Consider the following 26,718-nt stretch of genomic DNA (forward strand, 5'->3'; position numbering starts at 1 on the left):
ACTCACATCAACAGCATCCTCCTGGACACCCTAGACCCACTCCAATTCACATACCGCCCCAACAGATCCACAGATGACGCAATCTCAATCGCACTCCACACTGCCCTTTCTCACAAAGACAAAAGGAACACCTATGTGAGAATGCTGGGCATTGATTACAGCTCAGCGTTCAACACCATAATGCCCATGAAGCTCATCACTAAGCTAAGGATCCTGGGACTAAACACCTCCCTCTGTAACTGGATCCTGGACTTCCTGACGGGCCGCCCCCAGGTGGTAAGAGTAGTCAACAACACGTCTGCCCCACTGATCCTTAACACTGGGGGCTCTCAGGGGTCTGTACTTAGTCCCCTCCTGTTTTCCCTGTTCACCCACGACTGCGTGGCCAAACATGACTCCAACACCAAAAATGTTTTTGAATGGTTTTGAATCTTACCCAGTTGATTAATTCACCCACTCGCCCAAATCTTAAATTCCCAGATAAATCTTGAATGATTTAACTGACCATTGTGCTGTTGTTGCTGGTAGAAATACTAAGGTTCCAAAGACAAACCCACGTTTTATTCGTAAGAGAAATCTGAAGTGTTTTAATGAGCAGGCTTTCTTTCATGATTTGTTTTATTTTGACTGGACCGAGATTGAGCTTATCCCTGATGTGGAAACTGGAGCAGATTGAACTTATCCCTGATGTGGAAACTGCCTGGAAATTATTTTCTGATGGTTTTTCCCAAATAGTAAACAAACATGCCCCATTCTGCAGGTTCAGGGTTAAAGGGCGGGATAATCCATGGTTTTCTTCTGAGCTGTCTTGTATTATTCACCACCGTAATCTAGCCTGGGCTAAAGCAAGGAAATCATGTTCTGATGCTGATTGGCTTATTTTTAGGCAGTTACGAAACAAGTGTTATTTTCTTCTCAGGAAGGTCAAGTCTGAATATTTTATGTCTGTTACAACTGATAACCTGAATGACCCTAAAAAGTTTTGGAAGGCTATTAAGTCTATGTCTGGTAACAGTAATGTTAATGAATTACCGTCATGTGTTTTGAAGGACTGTTGCTATATATGACAAAACTGAAATGCTAAATTGTTTCAATGAGCACTTTGTATCACCTGGTAGGCTGTTTGATTCAGTGTCCTCTGTCTCTGTACAACCCTGTGTGGATGAACCAGTGAGAGCTGGTCAAACTTTTAGCTTTTTACCATTCTCAGTGCAGGTGGTACATAAAGCCCTGAAATCCTTAGATCAGAGAAAGCCAATTTCTCTGCAGCTGATTTAATAGCTGAACCACTTACATCTCTGTTCAATCTAACCCTGGAATATACTGAAATTCCAAAGATCTGGAAATCAGCATTTGTCCTACCACTTTTAAAAGGGGGAGGCCAATCTCAAAGCTGTCACCCCTGGTGAAAATACTTGAGACCCTTGTAAGTGAACAGCTAAAATAGTTATTATTTACTAACTCTATTTTATCAATGTACCAATCGGGCTTCAGGAAGAAGCATAGCACAATTACAGCAGCCATGAAGGTTTTAAATGATATTACTGAAGCCATTGACAAAAAAACAGCACTGTGTCTCACTTTTTATTGATCTCTCTAAGGCTTTTGATACAGTTGATCATGCTATACTAAGGCAGAGATTGTCGAGTGTAGGTCTTTCGGAGCATGCAGTTGCATGGTTTGCTAACTATCTGTCTGATAGAACTCAGTGCACTCAATTTGATGGGCTTATGTCTGTTAAATTGTCTGTCTTGAATGGTGTGCCCCAAGGCTCTGTACTTGGTCCTCTCTTATTCACTATTTATATAAATGATTTAGACAAAAATATCCAAAATGCACAACTTCATGTTTATGCTGATGATACTGTTATTTACTGTTGCGCCTCATCTCTTACAAAAGCTTTCCAGAACATGCAAACTGCTTTTATACTGTTCAACATACCTTGTGTCAATTGAAGCTTATCCTCAATTCTGAGAAAACTAAACTAATGGTGTTTTCTAATGCAAGAAATAGACCTCTGAACCTTTCACCTATTACTACCTGTCAGGACAAGGAGATTGAGGGTGTAACCTCATATAAATATCTTGGAATTGTAATTGATGACGGCCTCTCTTTTAAGTTGCAAATTCAACAACTTACAAAAAAATTGAAGCTGAAATTGGGATTTTATTTTAGGAATAAGGCCTGTTTTTCTTTTGAAGCCAGAAGGAGGCTTTGTCCACCCACCTCTTGAGGATTGACCACAAGTTCTCAATGGGATTAAGGTCTGGGGAGTTTCCTGGCCATGGACCCAAAATATCAATGTTTTGTTCCCCGAGCCACTTAGTTATCACTTTTGCCTTATGGCAAGATGCTCCACCATGCTGGAAAAGGCATTGTTCGTCACCAAGCTGTTCCTGGGTGGGTGGGAGAAGTTGCTCTCGGATGATGTGTTGGTACAATTCTTTGTGAGTGAGCCCAATCCCTTGGCTGAGAAGAAACCCCACACATGAATGGTCTCAGGATGCTTTACTGTTGGCATGACACTGATGGTAGCACTCACCTTGTCTTCTCCGGACAAGCTTTTTTCCGTATGCCCCAAACAATTGGAAAGGGGATTCATCAGAGAAAATGACTTTACCCCAGTCCTCAGCAGTCCAATCCCTGTACCTTTTGCAGAATATCAGTCTGTCCCTGATGTTTTTCCTGGAGAGAAGTGGCTTCTTTGCTGCCCTTCTTGACACCAGGCCACCTTTCAAAAATCTTTGCCTCACTGTGCGTGCAGATGCACTCACACCTGCCTGCTGCCATTCCTGAGCAAGCTCTGTACTGGGGGTGCACCGATCCCGCAGCTGAATCCGCTTTAGGAGACGGTCCTTGCGCTTGCTGGACTTTCTTGGGCGCCCTGAAGCCTTCTTCGCAACAATTGAACCGCTCTCCTTGAAGTTCTTGATGATTCGATAAATGGTTGATTTAGGTGCAATCTTACTGGCAGCAATATCCTTGCCTGTGAAGCCCTTTTTGCGCAAAGCAATGATGACGGCACGTGTTTCCTTGCAGGTAACCATGGTTGACAGAGGAAGAACAATGATTCCAAGCACCACCCTCCTTTTGAAGCTTCCAGTCTGTTATTCGAACTCAATCAGCATGACAGAGTGATCTCCAGTCCTCATCAACACTCGCACCTGTGTTAACGAGAGAATCACTGACATGATGTCAGCTGGTCCTTTTGTGGCAGGGCTGAAATGCAGTGGAAATGTTTTTGGGGGATTCAGTTCATTTGCATGGCAAAGAGGGACTTTTCAATTAATTGCAATTCATCTGATCACTCTTCATAACATTCTGGAGTATATGCAAATTGTCATCATACAAACTGAGACAGCAGACTTTGTGAAAATTAATATTTGCGTCATTCTCAAAACTTTTGTCCACGACTATACACAAACAAATAGTGTGTGTTTTAAATTGGCAAAAAACACATTTATTTCCACAGGGCTGTGGGTTGAGACAGGGACGCAGCTCAAGCCACACCCTCTTCAACATAATATATCAACAAATTGGCAAGGACACTATATCAGTCTGCAGCACCCGGCCTCAACCTACTAGAATCTGAAGTCAAATGTCTACTATTTTCTGATGATCTGGTGCTTCTGTCCCCAACCAAGGAGGGCCTACAGCAGCACCTTGATCTTCTTCACAGAATCTGCCAGACCTGGGCCCTGACAGTAAATCTCAGTAGGACACAAATAATGGTGTTCCAAAAAAGGTCCAGTTACAAGGACCACAAATAGAAATTCCATCTAGACACCGTTGCCCCTAGAGCACACAAACAACTATACATACCTTGGCCTACATCAGCGCCACAGGTAACTTCCACAAAGCTGTGAACCATCTGAGAGACAAGGCAAGAACCGCCTTCTATGCCATCCGAAGGAACATATCATTTGATATACCAATAAGGATCTGGCAAAAAAATATTGAATCAGTTATAGAACCCATTGCCCTTTATGGTTGTGAGGTCTGGGGTCTAAATATCCTCCGTGTACAACGTAAAACACCAAATAATGCATGCAGAGCAGAATTAGGCCGATACCCGCTAATTATCAAAATCCAGAAAAGAGTCGTTATATTCTACAATCACCTAAAAGGAAGCGATTCCCAAACTTTCCATAACAAAGCCATCACCTACAGAGAGATGAACATGGAGAAGAGTCCCCTAAGCAAGCTGGTCCTGGGGCTCTGTTCACAAACACAAACACACTCCACAGAGCCCCAGGACAGCAGCACAATTAGACCAAACCAAATCATGAGAAAACAAAAAGATAATTACTTGACACATTGGAAATAATTAACAAAGAAACAGAGCAAACTAGAATTCTATTTGGCCCTAAACAGAGAGTGCACAGTGGCAGAATACCTGACCACTGTGACTGACACAAACTTAAGGAAAGTTTTGACTATGTACAGACTCAGTGAGCATAGCCTTGCTATTCAGAAAGGTCACCATAGGCAGACATGGCTCATGTATGAACATGTATATGACCATTTAGAGACACATATCTCCCTCAGACCCACAAAGAATTCAAAAACAAATCATATTTTGATAAACTCCCATATCTATTGGGTGAAATACCACAGTGTGCCATCACAGCAGCAAGATTTGTGACCTGTTGCCAGAAGAAAAGGTCAACCAGTGCAGAAACAAACAACATTGTAAATACAACCCATATTTCTGTGTATTTATTTTCCCTTTTGTACTTTAACTATTTGCACATTGTCACAACATAATATGACATGTGTAATGTCTCTATTCTTTTGGAACTTGTGTGAGTGTAATATTTACCTTTCACTTTTAATTGTTTATTTCACTTTTGTTAAACCATTTAACTTGCTTTGGCAATGTAAACATACCGTATGTTTCCCATACCAACAAAGCCCCTTGAATTGAATTGAGAGAGAGAAAGAGAGAGAGAGAGAGTGAGAGAGAGAGAGAGAGAGAGAGAGAGAGAGAGAGAGAGAGAGAGAGAGAGAGAGAGAGAATTAGAGGAAGAAAAAGGAGAGGTGAAAAGAGAACGAGAGAATCAGAGAGAGAGAGAGAGATCCAGTCTTCTCTCCTCTCTCCTCTATGGTGACATACTGAAGGTCTCCGTTCGTTCCACCTGCAAATCGCCTCAGAAACAGAACAGGATTAAACACGCATTATCAAGTAAATGTCAACCATGGCCAAATACAGAGTGGTACTATTAAGAATCAGTCCACATGCATGGGTGAACAATGATTAGCTGCTACCTTATCCTCCTCGAGCTGTACAGTGTGCAACGCCAAAATACAGTATGGTGCTAATTTAACATTACCTGTGTGAACAGTCACACTATTGAACAGTACCTCACCAGCCGGTGCTGTTTAAGATTAAGGAGGGCAATAATTTTATGGGCATGGCCTTATTTCTATTACAGCATATTGGATGACTGTCATTGATAGTTCAATGTAACATTGATAGGTTTAGGCTACTACATGATACTCAACTTTGCCCTGTACCAATTGTATTTCTTTACTAGTCCAACGCTCTAACCACTAGGCTACCCTGCCGTCCCAATCACGTCCGTTGAAAGGAGAGAACCAAGGTGCAGCGTGGTGAGCGTACATTTTCTTTATTAAATCAAAATTATGCCAAACAAAACAATAAACAAAACCAAATCGTGAAGCTCGCTAATATAAAAAGCATTTCTCTCTTTTTGATTCAGGTTGTTGAGCTAAATTAGCTAACTGCATTAATTAGTTAAGAAAAAAAGAATATAGCTCTCTCTCAAAACTGTTTAACTATTGTCTTTCTCTATCTTTGAGTCAACAACTTACCACATTTTATGCACTGCAGTGGAATCTACAGAAGCTGCACCTTTTGCTTTCAGTAATAGATTCATTCTCTGATCCTTTGATTGGATGGACAACATCCAATCAATCAAACATCCAATTCATGATGCAAGAGCTCTGAAAGATTGGAAGATGTCCTCCGGAAGTCGTCATAATTACTGTGTAAGTCTATGGAAGGGAGTGGGAACCATGAGCCTCCTAGGTTATGTATTGAAGTCAATGTACCCAGAGGAGGATGGAAGCTAGCTGTCTTCCGGCTACACCATGGTGCTGCCCTACAGAGTGCTCTTGAGGCTACTGTAGACCTTTATTGCAAAGCAGTTTTTTTCAGTTTTCAGTTTTGGTGACATACATTTACTATAGATTTATCTAAAAAGCATAAGTTTTTCAATGTTTCACTATTTTAATGAAATTCACTGAGGAGGATGATCCTCACCTTCCTCCTCTAGGAGCCTCCACTGCTCACCAGAAAATATCTCCTCTGCTAAACACATGGTTGATTTGCTGTAGCATCTGCTGTCTTACTAAGCACCTGAGAAATACAGTTGAGGAGGTGCATGTGTACAGCACAGTACAGCTCTTCCCTTATCCAACATCTGGGGAAGCAGATGACATGTCTTAGATAAGGCCACCTCTGTTCTTCCCCATATGGTGGGATGACAGAGAGCGCGAAGCCACAGAACAGAGCAGTACAGGACAGGATTTCTAAACACATATATTCGGATCTACTAATGACATTGAGCCACCATGAGAGGAAAATGGGGGTTCAATAAAATGTGTCCACCAATTATCTCCAAAAGTGACTAATTATCTCTTTGAGAAGATTCTTGATTTCTTACTGTACACCTTGGTTGGTCCGTGAGTCACTGTGACAAAATATACATTTCATCCCGAAGACAAGGTGTCCTTCAGGCACAGAGGAGTCCCCCCTAAGTGACGGCTTCACCAGGAAATCACTCAGAGGGGGGTGTGATGGGGTGAGAGGGGGTTGCCTGGGACAAAGGCCAATTCTCCTTAGTGTTAGCGATAAAAATCCATCTGATTGAAATTGCGTCTGATTATGAGAGAGATAGAGGGAGAGGAGGGAGGAGAGTGGCTTGCACAATCGCTGAGGTGCTCTTTTTCATTCTCCTGTCCTACGCTTCGCCTGATGAAAGCTAATTACGCCGTGTAGCAAGGAGGAGAAGAGGAGAGGCCGCTGTGTTGGTGGAGGAGAGGAAATAGGGGTAAGAAAAGGAGAAAGAGAGAGCAGGGGTTGGGCTAATTGGGGTATGTGATTACACAGACTGCTGTTGGGAGGATTTAGCCAACAACAGACTCTGCAGCAGGGAACACACTGCTTTGCCATCAGGAGAGACGGAGTGAAAGGAGCAGGCGATAACACTGATATTTCACTAATGGTGCCACACACACACATACCCACACACCACACACACCTTCACTTCAGTCACGCTACCAGACAAGACAGTGCTGTAATAGAGGAATCGGGGCAGGATGTTAGCTGTTCCTTGCTGTTCAGGTTTGGAAAGGCTAACGCTCTGACTGGAGATGGGGCGGCAGGGTAGCCTAGTGGTTAGTGGTTAGAGCGTTGGACTAGTGGTTAGAGCGTTGGACTAGTAACTGGAAGGTTGTGAGTTCAAACCCCCGAGCTGACAAGGTACAAATCTGTCGTTCTGCCCCTGAACAGGCAGTTAATCCACTGTTCCCAGGCCGTCATTGAAAATAAGAATGTGTTCTTAACTGACCTGCCTGGTTAATTAAAGGTAAAAAAAAAAGATGGAAGGATCTAAACATGGGTTCAATGCTTATTTGTTAATGACCTCTGTGTTTGGCCATCTCAACAGCAGCCAGCCCAGCCCAGACTAACAGAAAAGCATGAGGTAGAACCAGCCCCAGCCCAGACTAACAGAACAGCATGAAGTAGAACCAGCCCCAGGCCAGACTAACAGAACAGCATGAGGTAGAACCAGCCCCAGCCCAGACTAACAGAACAGCATGAGGTAGAACCAGCCCCAGCCCAGACTAACAGAACAGCATGAGGTAGAACCAGCCCGAGCCCAGACTAACAGAACAGCATGAGGTAGAACCAGCCCGAGCCCAGACTAACAGAACAGCATGAGGTAGAACCAGCCCCAGCCCAGACTAACAGAACAGCATGAGGTAGAACCAGCCCCAGCCCAGACTAACAGAACAGCATGAGGTAGAACCGGCCCCAGCCCAGACTAACAGAACAGCATGAGGTAGAACCAGCCCCAGCACAGACTAACAGAACAGCATGAGGTAGAACCAGCCCCAGCCCAGACTAACAGAACAGCATGAGGTAGAACCGGCCCAGTCCAGATAGAATAGCATGAGGTAGAACCAGCCCCAGCCCAGACTAACAGAACAGCATGAGGTAGAACCAGCCCCAGCACAGACTAACAGAACAGCATGAGGTAGAACCAGCCCCAGCCCAGACTAACAGAACAGTATGAGGTAGAACCAGCCCCAGCCAAGACTAACAGAACAGCATGAGGTAGAACCAGCCCCAGCCCAGACTAACAGAACAGCATGAGGTAGAACCAGCCCCAGCCCAGACTAACAGAACAGCATGAGTTAGAACCAGCCCGAGCCCAGACTAACAGAACAGCATGAGGTAGAACCATCCCCAGCCCAGACTAACAGAACAGCATGAGGTAGAACCAGCCCCAGCCCAGACTAACAGAACAGCATGAGGTAGAACCGGCCCCAGCCCAGACTAACAGAACAGCATGAGGTAGAACCAGCCCCAGCCCAGACTAACAGAACAGTATGAGGTAGAACCGGCCCAGTCCAGATAGAATAGCATGAGGTAGAACCAGCCCCAGCCCAGTCTAACAGAACAGTATGAGGTAGAACCAGCCCCAGCCCAGACTAACAGGACAGTATGAGGTAGAACCAGCCCCAGCCCAGACTAACAGAACAGCATGAGGTAGAACCGGCCCCAGCCCTGACTAACAGAACAGTATGAGGTAGAACCAGCCCCAGCCCAGACTAACAGAACAGCATGAGGTAGAACCAGCCCCAGCACAGACTAACAGAACAGCATGAGGTAGAACCAGCCCCAGCCCAGACTAACAGAACAGCATGAGGTAGAACCAGCCCCAGCACAGACTAACAGAACAGCATGAGGTAGAACCAGCCCCAGCCCAGACTAACAGAACAGCATGAGGTAGAACCAGCCCCAGCCCAGACTAACAGAACAGCATGAGGTAGAACCAGCCCCAGCACAGACTAACAGAACAGCATGAGGTAGAACCAGCCCCAGCCCAGACTAACAGAACAGCATGAGGTAGAACCAGCCCCAGCACAGACTAACAGAACAGCATGAGGTAGAACCAGCCCCAGCACAGACTAACAGAACAGCATGAGGTAGAACCAGCCCCAGCCCAGACTAACAGAACAGCATGAGGTAGAACCAGCCCCAGCACAGACTAACAGAACAGCATGAGGTAGAACCAGCCCCAGCACAGACTAACAGAACAGCATGAGGTAGAACCAGCCCCAGCCCAGACTAACAGAACAGCATGAGGTAGTTGTCATTAGACAGTAGATTCAGACTGTAATAGTTGGACGGGAAACTGGACAGAACTTGAACTGAGCACCAGGGTCAACTAAAAGAAAGAGCCTGTGAACTGTCCATGTTGTCCAGGGTTGTACGCTACTGACACCACAATGACCTGCTCTCCAGATCCATGAAGCATCCATCTTCCCCACTATCTCACTGCTAGATGGGGCATAATATTGATCAGCGGTTCATTCAAAATGTCCCTCCTCCCCCCATGTAGCTCCTCTCCCTTCTTCTCTCCTTTCATGTTGCAGAACAAAAGCGTAACCAGTGAAAGGCCAGAGACAGGGTGAGTTAGGGACCATCGATGGTAAAGACAAAACCAAAGGGCTGGTTTGACTAAATGTCACTGGTTATTTACACTAAGAAGAAGTGTCAGTCTTAGAGAAAAGAGAACCTTGTTAAGGTGAAGACATTTATCTAAGCAGTGCTTAATCTCCAGTTAAAAGGGCCTTACGGATCCCTCAACCTCAGTTTATCACTGACCACGTCACCTGTAATACCATGAGGAAAGAGTTATCATGTTCTCAAGAACCACCACCAAATTGGAGGGCGCATTTGCCAGTTATCAGACATTACAAGTACAACTGCTAGGATTGACCAACAACCAATGAAACAATTAAATTGGCACATAATTAAGCAGGCATCAAAAACGAATGTTCATTATAGATGAAGAAGGGAGAGATGAATATGGATTTTCCCACTTCAGGCCTGTCCAGTGGCTTGTTCTTGGGCCTAATCCCTCCCTGCTATCCCATCAGGCTGTACTGTACCGTGGTCCGTGGAGCCCTCTCGACCCTACTCTGTGACCCCCACTATCAAAGCTACAGGTGCTGCACGAGTGGCTTCACATCAAAGCTCCCCCACGTCCTCCTAATGAAACACAATGTTGTTGCTCCAACGTTGTCTTTGAACCTCCTCCTCCTCCCGATCTGGCCCACAAAGGCTCAATTAGCCCCACTTCAGAACTCCACGCAGCGGCAACATCAGCCACATCCTATCCCTTGTCCCCCCCCCCCTATCACAGACCCTCTTGAATCAGGCTGCAGCTTTGTTTGGGTGAATTATTACAGCATGCTGTTGTTTCTAATCAACTGAAAACCCTGGGCATCGTGATCAAGGTAACTTCTGGTTGAGAGCAAACACAGGCGGATCAGAGAGGGAGTGTTATCAGTGCTGGAGGTAGATGTGTGTGTGTGTGTGAGATGGTGGTTAAATATGATGAAGAGGGGCAGAGGCTAGGGTTAGGGACACCAGAACCATGTACAGATCCGTACAGTACGTCCATCCATATGTCCACATGATCCCAGAAGATAATATGAGGGTGATGAAGGGGTCAACAGTGTCATTTCCTCTTCTGGAGGAAATAAATAATAATAATGATGTTGGCCATTTCCTCACTTTGTCATCATGTCTACTAATTATAAAACATACAAAGTAGAGGTGCAATGTCTGATTGGACATTTTGAAGGAAGTTCACTATTTGGCCGCTAGATGTCACTATAAGACATAGGGAAAATACACATTGACTTTATCTTAGTGCAAGTGACAGAGCAAAGGCCTATTCAACAGAGGTATATCATGTCTACCAATATTGTAGTGTTCAAATCTATTCTTTTGGCATTATAATATATTTATGAAGCGAAGCAAATAGCTACTCATCAAAACACTTGCTCTCTTGTAGTTAAGAATCCCATTCCTTCTATCTGAGACTCATACAAAAGCCTTATCCTTTGGCGACATGCTGAGAGTTAGAGTTTCAAAGGATCAATCAGAAAGACTGAACTATAGCCAATGATCTGACTAGCCAAAAAAAAGAAAATCCACAACGATCTGCTTAGATAAACAATAGACGGTGGCTGATGGTACAGCACATTGTGGAGATGAAGAGAAGGGGAGTGAGGCAGGGCTGTAGCAGCATACATCATTCTATCCTAGTTCTACTGATAAGAAACCCCTGGAGTTCAGCGAAATGATCAAGTCCATTGAAATGAGTCGCTGATAAGCTTTACATCTCTCCCGGTCATCACAAAGGAAAGATGGAAGACAAATTGCATACCAAAGTCTCTCTCTCTCTCTCTCTAGATTAGAATTGCTACTTGTTTATGTTGTTTGAGAGTGCAACCACACAATTAGTTTTAGAGAGTGGCAGACTGCAGGAAATAACTTCTCCTTCTCTACTCAACAACTCGATTGGCGGTGCCCCTTGTGATACGAATCCAAGCCTGTGTGATCAAAAAGTTGGAACACCTAACTATTTCTTTTATCATCCTTACAGTGAGATCCCATAGTAGGACCTAGATCACATCTCCCAAACAGATTGTCATTCAATCCAATTTATTCGGAGTAACCTTTTGTAAAGTGCCCATATGCTTGATTAGCATCAACACGCACATGCTTCTGTTTATCTCCATAATGCAGACACATATGGACCAAACTGCTGGGGAGGGGAGGCTAACATCTGGGACGATAACCAATCTAATTATATTGTAACATAGGACCCTATAAAATAAAACGGAATCTATTATTGCTGGTTTTATTTGACTCAGTGTATGCTTTTCTTTTTCCAAAGCATTTTAAACTCTGCTTTATGTTGCAGTAAGATTATTTCATGTGCATTGTTACTGGGCTCTATGAATGTATGGAAACAGGTGTTTTGTAGACTACTATTTACCTGGGAACTAATGATCTGTTTTGTGATTGGCCTTTGCATTATTGACGTACAAACGTTATTGATACAGGAAGTGACAGACAGTTCTTCTGTTGTGTCAGATCCTGTTCAATATAAATACTTGCAATGTTATTAAAGTGAGTTAACTGCTAATAGCCATATTCACTTTGCTGCCCAGTGTGTGTGAGAGAAGCTGAACTAACTAAACACTCGACTGTCTCGACAGGTAGACATATCACATTGATTGCGTTTGAACAACTTCTTCACGAACATCCTTGCAATGCTGACTTGCACCACGAATGCTGACTTGCATCACGAATGCTGTCTTCCCACAACGGCGACTGATGAGGTAGGCGAATTGTTCTCCTCTCTCCTTGCAGTCGCCACGGTTTGCCCCGGAATAACACAACCTACAAGAGGCTCTTCTCCTCTTTCCTGCTCCCAGCACGGCACACGAGGCGTGATATCTCGACTCCTCCGTCCTGAATAGCGGTTGTTGCATTATCTTCTTACAAGCTAATTCATTAGGGAATATAATGATGACTTGTTATCAAGAGGTATTGTAGAGATTGTATTATCTGGGAGACCGTTGAAGGACCCTCAGGTTTTTGACTGCGGCTAATAGTTTGATATAATCACTTGAATAAAAGTAAATTGTTACTTGCAGTTTTTATTCAAGTACCAAATCTTCAGGTGCAATGTCTGTCTAAGGGAGAATAATAATACAATTAAAAACGTTTACAATTAAAAATTTCATTAGTCTGAATTTTGCTAGGAGCATATTTCCTCATTTTACTTTCCCCAAACATGCATTAGAATCCAGTTTAATGCAATAAATACATAATCTCATAATTTTAGATAAACCCATGTGACATTTAAGTGCAATTCTTATTTAAATGAGAATCCTTTGCCTTCGAGTAACTGAAGGTATTTGAATAACATGAAGTCTGCATTTTACTACACTCTGAGCTTTGAGAGGTTGTTTTACATCATTTCATTGACGATTGAAACAAAATGAATAAACAGTGGATTATGTAAAATGCCACAATCTAGATTGCATCGCAAGAAGAGCACACGTTAAGGATCTATGAAGGCGGCTGTCATGTCAATACTGTAGAAGGTTACACTACTTTATATAGCCTAGGTTCAAATGCTATTGAATTTAAATAAATAAATGATGTATGACAAGAAGTTACAACAAAAATCCACTTATCTTGCCGTTCAAGATAAATGTGCTGCACATCGATGATATGAATCTAATACCTTAGAAACACATGAAATAAATGATTTATTTACAACATATTTAGAACACACATACACTCTTCCACTCTCGCACTCTCTCTCTCTCTTTGATGTCTCACTGTAAAGAAGTAGTTGTGGCGACTGTGTGTTATTTGTGTACTACGGCCTATTACTGTAGGCAGTGAAACAATATCTCTTCTCCGTGCAAGTTTCCCTCGCTGGTTCAACGGTAATGTTTTTGTGATTCCAAACTGGAATTCTGAATCAAACAGCCAGTTATGCTTCAATACACAGCTGTCTAGAAAACCTGTTCACCAACTGAAATCTATGGTCACAACATGAAGGGGTGCACCAAATGGAAGGGAGATGCTCCTATAACCTGCCGCCCTACTTCAAGGGACCACCGCAGAGGATAATTGAACTTAGCAATAAGCCTCCCCTCTATTGTTTTCATAGTGGTGGGCATGGGTTTTCTTTTACCTGCTGGCCAAATGACTTACATTTGCATGCTCTTTAGCAATCTGCCCTTTTCTCTGAAATAACACTCATTGCGTAATATTCAAATGAGAGCGGGCCTCAGTCACTAGTACATTATGATTAGCTGGAAACCGTTTAGCATCTGCCAGCCCCTCCACTGGCTGAGCCCACATTATATGTAGTGGTACACAAAGGGTTATGGGCCATCGTTTTGATGGACACGCCGCCTTTAGATTTTTAATTGTAATCCTCTCCACTTGAGGACGGTGGAAACGCCGCTGCCGTCATTTCAAACACTGCAGCCGGAGATGTGGAATAATATTCAGGCCCGGCGACGCTCCGGCCCACTTCTCATCCCTGTGCTGCAACATTAAAAGGTGCCATCCAACTGAAATGTAAATCACAGTTCTTGAAAACAAATTAGGGCGAAAGATAACAGGGCAGCGCTCTGTCAGTACAGCATCAGAAGGGCTCCATCTAGGAGGTGGGCTTTTCTTTCAGTCCCCAAATTGCAGCTAGGCCTGTTATCATGGGTAATAGTGTGCTGTCAGCCAGGTTGATTACGAGGTTATAGTAAACAATCGGCTCTAAGCGCTCACTCCCGATGAATTGGAGGGGGGGGGGCGAGAGAAAGAGGAGCACACATCACATTCATCAAGCAGATTCAAACAGACTCGCTGCCTGTCTGCCTGGCTGGGTGCAATAGTTGGGGCCACCGTCGCTTCTCTAACTCTCCTGATAATTGGCCATTCTACTCTGGTGTGATTTTTGCAGCCCTCTACCTAGTTATCATGCTTCTAACCATCAAGCCGAGTTGCTTTATCACTGGAGAAAGTACTTTAATAGCTGCTGGAAGAGTGACTGACAAATGGTCCTGCAGTTTTTGAAAAGGCTGTGTTGTAAGCCTAATGCAAATAAATAGCCAGGTTATAGACACAACCTGTGGGGATTTTAGCCTAATAACCAATTAACAATATGAAGCATCTCATTCATCATGATGTTGAGGTGCACCTTGGTTCATTCATATGATGCCCATAACACTCTGTGCAGAGTTATGGTGTATTGAAAATGCATGGACACTGGTGTGCACAGACAGGTTTACCGTGGTGGCATGGGATTATACTGCACTGTATGGTCTTGCTGTCACCATTACATTACTAATGCTTCTGCTTCACTATCTTTGTTTACACTTCTGCCTACTGACATTTGTCTTATTCTGATAACTGGACGGGATCTACCTGCTATTTTTACCATTCATCAATTGTATTTGACCACAGGGGAAAGGTGTATTAAATGCAACCGTATGAACATTGCAGTGCTGGTTGTATTGAATTGATTCCTTAGAGCCCGATCTGCTAGCAAAGAGTTGAAAATCAGAGGTTATCACAAACAATCCTGACAGTCTGTGATCTGGTCCTTCTGAACTCCTCTGGTCTGAGAAACTATCCTGACAGTCTGTGATCTGGTCCTTCTGAACTCCTCTGGTCTGAGAAACAATCCTGACAGTCTGTGATCTGGTCCTTCTGAACTCCTCTGGTCTGAGAAACAATCCTGACAGTCTGTGATCTGGTCCTTCTGAACTCCTCTGGTCTGAGAAACAATCCTAACAGTCTGTGATCTGGGCCTTCTGAACTCCTCTGGTCTGCTGTCCAGTCATTTGGGAGGTAGTGATAAACACACTGCAGTACTATGTAGTGAATAAGAGCTGAGGACAGACCAGAGGGCTCTCTAACTCCCAGCTCTGATATCCTCAGCGCTACCATTATTTATCTCAATCAGCTCCTTGTTTGAGCCACTTTCAGGCAATTAAAGATAGTTGGGGTTACAAATTTGTTACAAATCAAGCTTGTTTAGATCCTGCTAACGGGGGGGGGGGGGGGGGGGGGGCAAAGGGGTGGAGTGGGGCTGAGGGAGCGGCTGGGATTGGTTTCTGCAAACTTGCTTCTGTACCTAGTTCCCGAGTGTGGAGGTCGGATAGTAACGAGGGGGAAAGGGTCAGTCGTTTCCTTGGCCGTCTCCATTAGCGAACAAACAGGACCATTGTGGAGCCTTTGGAAGTGATGAGGTTGCAAATGGAATCCTGCAGGAGGAAACAAAGATGAGGGGATTGTTTAGTGTAACAGGACTCTGGGGCAGGTGCCCCTCTTGGACACTTTAATTGATCTAATTTGTTACTTATACCTCTCCGATCAAGCTGCTATCATTGCTGGGCTGTCCCAAAGAGAGTCCTAGACCCGGCCGGGCTCTGCTACTGTGTCACAGTCAGAGGGGAGAACGAGAGAGAGAGGGTAGAGAGGTGGGGGAGACTAAGGGGAAAGAGGATAGAGGGAGGCCAAGCTCCCCAGCCAGCCAGTCAGTGAGACCAGGACCAGGGCTCTACCCTTACCGGCTTAATTTCACCAGCGTTAGTTCACCTGGCCCTGAAACGAGACGCTCCCAAATATCCCAATTACACTAGCACTTCTTGTCCTTTTGTAACAGGAATTCTCCCTGTGTATTTTTTCTGTACCCCGAGAGCACAAAGTCCACAGTTGTCCAGTGGAGAAGCTCAGACGACGTGCTCAAGCAGGCATGTCTGTTTGACAGGAAGTTAGAGGATCGTATGTGCTTTTAATGGCCTCAATTGAACACTGTATCAGGCCACTGTTCTGTAAACTGACATTTTACAGCTGCATGTACAATGTTATTGATCTGGGCATCATGGATTCTTTAGCTACACGGATCTTGTTTATGCTGACATTACTGCTACTGTTTGGCAACCTTTGTCCTTTGCAGTTGCTAAATGATTGTGTTTGGCACAACGTTTTTCAAGATTGCGTCCTGTCATAAGGTTTAGTCCATGGCTTGACTTTGTTCAGTTCCTGATATGGTGATCTAGACCATATCATCTCTGAGGTGTGACCATACTGGGGCCGAGGCTGAGACCTGTCTCTTAGGGTTTAAGTTTGGTGTACTTTCTTGGTGCATAATGTTTGACCAATCAAGTTTCTACCCAGTTGGACTACCCAGTGAGGCAGCGCTGGTTTGGCCTTTCAAGGTCGCGTGGCTTCATAGACTTCTGTGCCATGTCTCTGTGTGCTTTTGGCTATTTCTGTTGGCCTTTTGTCATTTCAGCCCCCTCCTGTCAGAGTCTTAAAAGTTGTCATGCGAGGGGTGAGAGCACAACAAGCTGCATGCCTGCAGCTCCTCACGCATTTCCACTTGGCTGTCAACGGACGAGATGGGCGCAATTCACCCCAATTAGCCAAATCCTCTCAGATTTTCTAAAACAAATCGCATTTTTATTTCGCCCGCGTCCATCGTCTGCCAATTTCACTGGAAGTAAGAGTGCACCAATTAATGGCCGGGGTCCGGCGGCGGCACCACCCACCACCAGCCCTGCCCTCCCTGGCACTGGTGCAGCATGATTCAAGCGTCGGGTGGCATCTTGTGAGGCCGGCTCTTCATCAACGGTAAAGCAAATGAAATGAGACTAATAGGAAGCTAGTTTCCAGGCAGCCGCTGATTAAAAGGTCTATGGAGCTCCCGAGGCATCGCCTGCATCCAGGTCTCCTACATCACATCGGGTAGGGGAACTCTAGATTGCTCCTGTAATGTCATTTCGGACATCAGCACGTCTGTCTCCCTAAGGGCCCTCCCATACTTCCCTCAGACTCATTTGTTTTGGGTGGTTGCTACGCGCGGCTAGGAAATCTACACTTCTTCCTTTGGGGTGTTAATTAAGGAGAGCATCCAAAATTAATCAGCAAATTCACCAGGGCGAAGGGGGATCAGTCTGAAGGCCGGGGGAACAAAGTGCTCTCGCACCGTGGAGAAAGGAGCCTTCGGCTATGGCCACGGAGATAAACAAGTGCACAGACGGCGATGTGACACACAAATTCATATAAGTATATCATTTTACACTCATTTTCCCTGTCAGCTTGTCACTTTGAATTATAAAGGTTGATTCGCTTATCTGGCTAAGTGCGATCACACAGGCCCGGTCATCTGAATATCATCATATGGTCAATGTCTCCAGTGAAAGAGCTAGGCTAACTGGGCTAACCAGAGTTACAGGGGAAGAGCTAGGCTAACTGGGCTAACCAGAGTTACAGGGGAAGAGCTAGGCTAACTGGGCTAACCAGAGTTACAGGGGAAGAGCTAGGCTAACTGGGCTAACCAGAGTTACAGGGGAAGAGCTAGGCTAACTGGGCTAACCAGAGTTACAGGGGAAGAGCTAGGCTAACTGGGCTAACCAGAGTTACAGGGGAAGAGCTAGGCTAACTGGGCTAACCAGAGTTACAGGGGAAGAGCTAGGCCAACTGGGCTAACCAGAGTTACAGGGGAAGAGCTAGGCCAACTGGGCTAACCAGAGTTACAGGGGAAGAGCTAGGCCAACTGGGCTAACCAGAGTTACAGGGGAAGAGCTAGGCCAACTGGGCTAACCAGAGTTACAGGGGAAGAGCTAGGCCAACTGGGCTAACCAGAGTTACAGGGGAAGCTCCTCTGAGGTTAGGCCAACCTCAGCCAAACGGACAGCGACCCTTCTGAAAGTCACGGGATCTTCACTCGGCCAGCTGAGGCTTATCTCACCATCCAAACTCCCAGTCTGCAATCCTGCATTTGATGGCCCACGTCTCAAGCCAAACACCAGAAGCATCCTCTCTGTCCCGTACTTCTTTCATCCACTTTCATCTGTCTTTTGCTCCACCTTCAACACCTAAACATGCTTAGATGTTACTCAATTTTTGTCTTTTTAATTTATCTTTGGAGTTTTTTTTTAGCACAGTCTAATTAGCACAGCGCCTGGAGGCTATTTGTGACCTTTCAGTATGTAAATACACCGGCGATGCCTCTCTCTCGTTCCCCATGACAGGAGCCGGGTGGGGTGTAACACGGAGGCACTTGGCTGGGGTGACACCACTAAGGGCATGTTTGGCAGTTAGCTATTGATATGAGTGAGCGAGGTGTTTGGTTCCGCGCCGTGGCAGCAGATTGATGGGTGACAGGTGTGACACTATTGCCTGACGCAATGCGGGGACACTGTCTCCTGTCACTGAACTCCTCACGCTGCCTCTTCCAATGCAGAGGGAATCATGAGGCCTGTCCTTCATGGGCTCCTGGGTGAGAGAGGGCCTCTCTGAGGGGCATACAGTGGCACTAGCATGAACAGGCACAGGAGGATAGCTGGAATTAAGTGAATGGAATAGTGCATATAACACAAGGAAACCAAGTGTTTGATGTGGCAATACCATTTTCATTCCATTCCAGCCATTACTATGTGCCCGACCTACACAATGAAGGTATCACCGGCCGTCTGTGGTGGAGAGGCAGGAAGGCAGGCTGCACCCATTGCCATCTACTGTAAGTGTACAATGTGTTTCTGGATCTGACACGCCGTTGTCCTTTACTGTTAGGAGATGGAAAGACCGCATGCTGCTAACATGGGTTTGGATGAGGTTCAAAAGCAGCATGGAGTGGGACATTCAGAGATACACTACTGTATGATGGACTGACTGGTTTACATGTGTATGACGTGAGAATGTATTTTAAGGTGATGCCAAAGAAAAGTGTCTATCCTGTATGGTCAATAAAGTTTTCTATTCTACTCTGCTAGGGGTTTTGGCTGTGGCTTCCTACACAGTACGGCTAACTCTACCTAAAGCAGTGAAATGTTTGAATTCGCTCTAGTGTTGAAAATATATCATGGTTTAAGTGATAATATATGTGAAAGGAAATGGCCTGCGGTGTCAGTTCATTTTCACCTATTTTTTTTCTTCATAGATGACACCCTGAACACATTGTTACGCGGTTAGTATCCATCCTATATTCTCGTTAAATAGAACTGTGCCAAAACAGGAAATGTGTCTGTTTTCCAGTAGGCTAATATATATACAGTAGCTGATCCTAGTTAAGTGGTCCACTGGGTCAGAGAGGTGGTCAGGCAGATCTGGCTGGACTATTGATTGGGGTAGTCCTGACTTGGCATGGGGGCTGAGGTACGACTCTTTTGGCCTGAGTTAGTTTGAAGTTTTATTAGTCGTATGTACAGGATACACACGGTATATACCGTCAAATTAAAGGCTTACCCGCAGGGTCCTTCTGGACAACGAGGATAGATAATAAAAGATAGGAACGCCAACATGAAGTAAATGGCTCAGTGGAATTGAATAAACATAGGGCTGTTCTGAACTGATGAGTCCTGGTCCAACTAACAGACCCTCTGGCTACCTCACACACTTTGTTCAGCTCATTGTGAGAACTTATTGAGAGAGAAAAAGTGTTTCTGACAGGTGCTGCCTTTTGAACTTTTCTTGACACCCCAAAATGGCTTGTGTTGAATTGTGATATGGCTTTTATTCCTCTGAGACATTCTAAAGTGTTTTTACTCACATTAGCATACATTACAAACGAGCGGTGGATTGCCAAACTACATTACTTTAAAAGACAAATGGAGATCTGCATATTGTGAATATGAACGAGGACCAGTAATATGGAATATTAATTGATGGTAATCTCGTTTGCCAGATCATGATTCTGAAATGAGCCAACTCTGACCTGTTTTAGTGGTAAATATAGTTACAGGGGGAAAAGATGTGTAGAGAGAGTTTTAACTCATACACACACACGCACACGGCTGAATAACTTACGAGGGTTGTCATCCTTTGTACAAAAGCATAAACAACACTGCAGACAAGACACAGACGTGTGAAAAAACCGCTGTAATGCCTGAGTCGTAACTGTTTTACTTGAGCTGGCGTTTAATGTATGAATAATGTGTACAAATGGCACGTCTCTCCTTCCATTTGCAGAGAGCCGTGGTGTATTCATGGACTGCCGGTGGTCTCCAGGGGCCGCCTCGCCCCCTTCAGCTCTATTAAATACCTCTAAAGTGTATAATTGCTGATCAGAGAGGCTGTTTGGTGTGTAACGGCCTTCTTTCTCAGAGAGGAGGATGGTGGGAGGGGGAGAAGGAAGGAACGCTACACCTCAGGTATCATTTTGCTATATTTGTTCACAGCGGCTGGTTGCTGGTTGCAAGCAGTGGAAGACACACAGCGGAGTGGTTCAGTCAATGGGAGCAGTGGTGTCTCTTTACCGGGGCCTTTGTGTGGAGAACAGGTTGGGTTGTAGCATTGTGGCTCTAACCGGCAGAGCTGACATAGATCCAGTTAATAACTAAAAGGGCCCCACTACACAGTGGGATCCCTATCTGCCTGCCACACTGACCTCTGAGAGGGGCTACCCAGGGGGCCTTGGTGTCCCTGTCCCCCAGTCACAATGAGGGGCATCCAGCATCGCCCTCCACCCCCACCCCCCTCCCTCCAGACAGCCCACCTGCCCAGCTACCCCCCCCATCCCCCAGAGTGGTGTCTGTGTGCGGCCAGGGCCGGCATTCCACTCGAACACTGATGCAGAGTGACCAAAGTGACCGTTTCACACAAGCTGCCCTCCAGTAGAGCTGTGCTGGAGCCAGACTCAGGCAGGCCTGAGAGAACCGGGGACAGGAGGGGACACAGGATGGACATCCTTAACTGGAAGGCGACACACTCTGGTCTGTTTGTCTAGAAGGCCATTTTAAGGCAGATGCCAACATATTTAAGTCATGGACATTACTGTCTGAGATCACACAACTGTATTTTATAGAATGTTCCCAACACAAGAACAGACTTTGTTACGAGTGCTTTTAGCTTGGCTGCCCTATCATATCAGAACACTTTGCAGAAGGATTTTAAGACTCGATCATTTTATTTCTGATTGATGGTTTTAAATCCCGGGTTGGAGGGCTGCTGTACACAGATTGCACGTTTTTAAACCTGCTCTGTATGTTCAGTCAGTCACTTTTCACTGTTTTAACCTCTACTCGTTGTTCTGCTTCATGCTGTGCCATGTGGAACTATATGTATGCTGCCCTCAGTCTTGGCTCACTTGAAAAAGAAATGTCGTCTCAATGTGACCTCTGGTTAAATAAAGGATACATAAAACATCAAATGAGAGAGACAGAACAAAGGGAGATACGTCTCCACAAAGACAACAGCAGAGAGCTGAAAAAACAACTAGTCATCAGAATCACAGAATGAAATGCAAGCAAGAGAGGGAGAGAGAGAGATACAAGCCTATGGAGAATAGCTTTTTGAAATGACAACAGAGTTATAGATATGCGTAGTGTTTAACACCACTAAACGAGTAGGGAGCATATGTGACTGGAAATGAAGTGAAGAAGATTCACACCCTTTAGTTTGTATAATTATATTTAACTATAATTAATTATATTTACCTTTTATATCTTGTTCTTATTACGTAAGTACAATGTTAATATGTACTCTAGTTGGATATTATAATATTTCTTATTTTGTTTTGTCACAAATCATATTTGACTTGTTTTCTGTCTTTAATTATGAAATTAACAATTCAGATTAACAATCAATAAAGTGGTCTAAAAAGCTTCAAGTGTCAAATCGATACCTTAACAGATTTTTATTGTTCCAGCAAATTTGAGCCGTTTCAAAATGTTTATGGTCACAATTGTACTCTGAAATGTCCAAATTGAAGACCTGGGACCCAATGTTAAAGGCCAAGGCCAGTCAAATTCAGGAAATAGTACAGAATGAATAGAAGGAAATTAAAAGTTTGTTCTCAATTAAATATGAATGCTTAGAGGCAAATCCTGTCACCGCGGCAAATATTTCACTCCTTTCTGAATGTGAAGATAGGAAGCTTGAGCTAGCAGGAACGTGTTGATTAATGAAAGACAAACCTTCGCCAATTTAGTGCACATTTTCCTCCTCCTTCCCTCCCTTCCCTCCTAGCCTTGTTAGTCCTCAGCCTTAGGTGGAATCATTGAGCAGAGGTTTGCTGTGGCACAGGCCCCTCTGAAAGAGAGAATAGAGCAGAGAGAGGGTTGAAATAATTTGTTTAATTTGGAGCAGCTCCCCTTACAGCAGGTGATGATGGGGATATGGGGGTTGAGGAGGGTTTGGGGGGGTTGTGGCTGGGATGAGGGGGCTTGGTAGCGTGCGGCTCGGGTACCCCGTGTCACACTTCACTTGCCCCAGCTGCAGACCCTTGGTGTCGGCCTGACCCCCCCCCCCCCCCCGCCGCCCACCCTCTCCCCACGCGACCCTCGCCAACCCGAAACCAGCTCCTAATTATCTCTGAATAGCAGTTTGTTTTAACCCTAACTTGTGCTAATGGATTGTGATCGGTAGATGAGGGGACAAGAAATTGAGATTCTTCCTCCTTGTTAATTGTCAGGACACCCATTATCAGATCCTTGTTGTTGTTATACTTTGGTGCCTTCCGGTTTGACCCACAAGACCCAGAGTGACCAAAGACTCCATTTGTGTGTATAATTCCCCCGTAGAACAAAAGAGAGAGAAATGTAATAAGAAACAGGGTGAACCGACAACGAATTGTAGAGAACTGGCTCATTGTGAAATCTCTTTACACACTTATAATCGATTTGCAGCTAAACTTTTCCAGAGAATTCTGAGCCAGTGAAAACCCCAGATCAGTATAGGACAACACTATGATTCATCCCTCCTGCTCTTTCCTGGGAACATGGCAGACAACAGAACAGCAAAACAACAAACAGTTTGGCCTGAAAGGCCACTGTAGCCTGTGGTCTTCTGTGGAGGCAATGGTCATACAGCTGTGGCAGTTGGTCACTCGAAAAGCGGTTGGTCGGTCAGTGAAGTAGGTGGAGGGCACTCGAGCTGCGGCTCCAACAGAGAGAAGTGCTTCAGTTCAGCCGAGAGGGACGGGAACGAGGACAGAACTCGCTGCTGTGGAGGGTCGTCAATGCAAACGAGAGTGTCATCAGACAGGGCAGGTCAGGGGTCAGCTCTGGTTCTGATGAGTCCGTGGCCCCGTGCTGCCCCCTCTCTGCACATAAATGTCTGTTACAGAGAAAACAGTGGACAGAACAACAATAAAAATGTTACCAACTAAAAGTGGTGGTCTTCATTGTTATCATTGGAGAGGCTGGACCCCTATAGCTGGACACACACTGTTATCATTGGAGAGGCTGGATCCCTATATCAAATCAAATTTATTTGTCACATACACATGGTTAGCAGATGTTAATGCGAGTGTAGCGAAATGCTTGTGCTTCTAGTTCCGACAATGCAGTAATAACGAACAAGTAATCTAACTAACAATTCCAAAAAAAACTACTGTCTTATACACAGTGTAAGGGGATAAAGAATATGTACATAAGGATATATGAATGAGTGATGGTACAGAGCAGCATAGGCAAGATACAGTAGATGATATCGAGTACAGTATATACATATGAGATGAGTATGTAAACCAAGTGGCATAGTTAAAGTGGCTAGTGATACATGTATTACATAAGGATGCAGTCGATGATATAGAGTACAGTATCTACGTATGCATATGAGATGAATAATGTAGGGTAAGTAACATTATATAAGGTAGCATTGTTTAAAGTGGCTAGTGATATATTTACATCATTTCCCATCAATTCCCATGATTAAAGTGGCTGGAGTAGAGTCAGTGGCATTGACCCACAGTATGTGTCTATAGCTGGACACATACTGTTATCATTGGAGAGGCTGGACCCCTATAGCTGGACACACACTGTTATCATTGGGGAGGCTGGATCCCTATAGCTGGACACATACTGTTATCATTGGAGAGGCTGGACCCCTATAGCTGGACACACATTATCATTGGGGAGGCTGGATCCCTATAGCTGGACACATACTGTTATCATTGGAGAGGCTGGACCACTATAGCTGGACACACACTGTTATCATTGGAGAGGCTGGACCCCTATAGCTGGACACACACTGTTATCATTGGAGAGGCTGGACCACTATAGCTGGACACACACTGTTATCATTGGAGAGGCTGGACCCCTATAGCTGGACACACACTGTTATCATTGGAGAGGCTGGATCCCTATAGCTGGACACACACTGTTATCATTGGGGAGGCTGGACCCCTATAGCTGGACACACACTGTTATCGTTGGGGAGGCTGGACCCCTATAGCTGGACACACACTGTTATCGTTGGGGAGGCTGGACCCCTATAGCTGGACACACACTGTTATCGTTGGGGAGGCTGGACCCCTATAGCTGGACACACACTGTTATCGTTGGGGAGGCTGGACCCCTATAGCTGGACACATATTGTTATCGTTGGGGAGGCTGGGTCCCTATAGCTGGACACACACTGTTATCATTGGGGAGGCTGGATCCCTATAGCTGGACACATACTGTTTGCTCTGGCTTTACAGTCTGTGGACTTACATTACAATGTGTAGATTTAGTGATTCTGAAACAAGTCATGGGGCTTTCTAGAAAGAGAATGGCGGCTGCTCTCCCCCCTCCTACCCCACTGGAAGCCCCCAGTGTCTGTCAGACTCGGCTCCAAACAGATGGCAGGCATTCAACAGTGGGGCCCCAGCTTTGCTAAGCTAAAATACCTGATTACAATTCACCAATACAATTCAAATATGATACCGGGGCTTAGGGATAACGCCTCTGTAACAGTATCATTTATTTTCTCCATGTACTCTTTATCCATGTCTTACTGGGAGAGGAGACTACAAAGCCTTCACCAAACAGACAAAACAAATAGAAGCTGCTTCGTGGTTTTCCCTGTTTGCCAGCTGGGTTTATCTGTCCAGTTCTAGCTTTTCTTTAGAAATGTGTAGTTATTTTTGTGAAGAATTTTTTTTTTTTTATTATGTATATCATTTTTGGGAATTGGTTTGTTGTCCTTTTGTTTTGCTACATGTCATTGTTTTAGGAAATGAGTGAATAAATAATGGACGTAGCAATATGTATGGTTTAACTTCTACTTCTGATATGTTGTGGAATGACAGGAATGAATTAAAATGGTATGCTACATTCATAAGCATCAATTTGATTTAGATTTGACAAATATATTCATGTTTAGAACAGTCATACATATACAATGTTGTGCTCTTGCTTCCTATTAATGATGACCTATATTAGTGTAATCCTTTAGGCAAATGTCATTACCATTATGAACACAGAAGTACAGTATAAATACAATATAAATTCTACATAATTCTGTAATATGTTTTGAGTCTCTGACTTGTTGTTGAATACAATAGCGATACAAACTGTTTTTATATTGACATATATGTAAATCTTGGGTGGCACTTTCTCTTAAGTAGGGTGAAAAGGGAGTATTTTAAGCAATCATTTATTAATTCACTATATGTAGTGATCTCAGCTCAGTTGAATCAGATGTAGAGATTAACAGACTGAATTACAGACCAATACTTTTTTTCCCATGACTAGGGTTGCAAAGCTACTGGTAATTTACTAAACTTACCATTTTGGTAATTAACAGGTAATCTATGGTAACTTTGGTAATTTATTCTTGAATAACTTAAATATATATATATTCACATATAGTTTGTATTGTTAATTTTTTTGTTCATATAATGGATAGACCATATGGTTCAAGAGAAAATAGCCTAATTAATTTAAAAATCACCTAATCAACAATGGCATTATTTTCAATTAACTTTTAACGACAACACATTTACAACAAAGACATTGACGTAGTTAAATACATTCAATTTAGTAAAAAATATATAAAGGATATTTCAGCTGAAACCCTCATATTTAACACTAATGGTATTCACTAAATTGATGGTTTATATTTAGGATGTTTTACAGCTTTGTCATGACATTTGAAGAATAATCTTTGATTATTTTTTATTTTACATGTGATAAGGCCAGACAGAGGACCAGAGATAATGACAGACACCTGTGAGAATCTGAAGTACCCAAAAATGCCACTAGATGTCATCTGATAAAATTACTAAAATAGCTTGAAAATTAACAAAATTCTGGTAAAAAGTTTCCAGTAATATACCCTCCCTTTGCAAACCAATCCATGACCAT

At 44.1% G+C, this 26,718-nt stretch overlaps 1 long non-coding RNA gene across 1 annotated transcript; it reads left to right on the forward strand.

The window, feature by feature from the left end:
* Positions 1–12,152: 12,152 nt before the first annotated feature.
* Positions 12,153–22,249, forward strand: LOC109881566 (uncharacterized). The gene is made up of 3 exons (XR_004209932.1): positions 12,153–12,244; positions 12,334–12,456; positions 20,827–22,249. It is a non-coding gene; the product is annotated as an uncharacterized LOC109881566 (long non-coding RNA).
* The last annotated feature ends 4,469 nt before the right edge of the window (positions 22,250–26,718 follow it).

Source organism: Oncorhynchus kisutch, linkage group LG5 (genome assembly GCF_002021735.2).
Source record: "Oncorhynchus kisutch isolate 150728-3 linkage group LG5, Okis_V2, whole genome shotgun sequence".
NCBI lineage: Eukaryota > Metazoa > Chordata > Actinopteri > Salmoniformes > Salmonidae > Oncorhynchus > Oncorhynchus kisutch.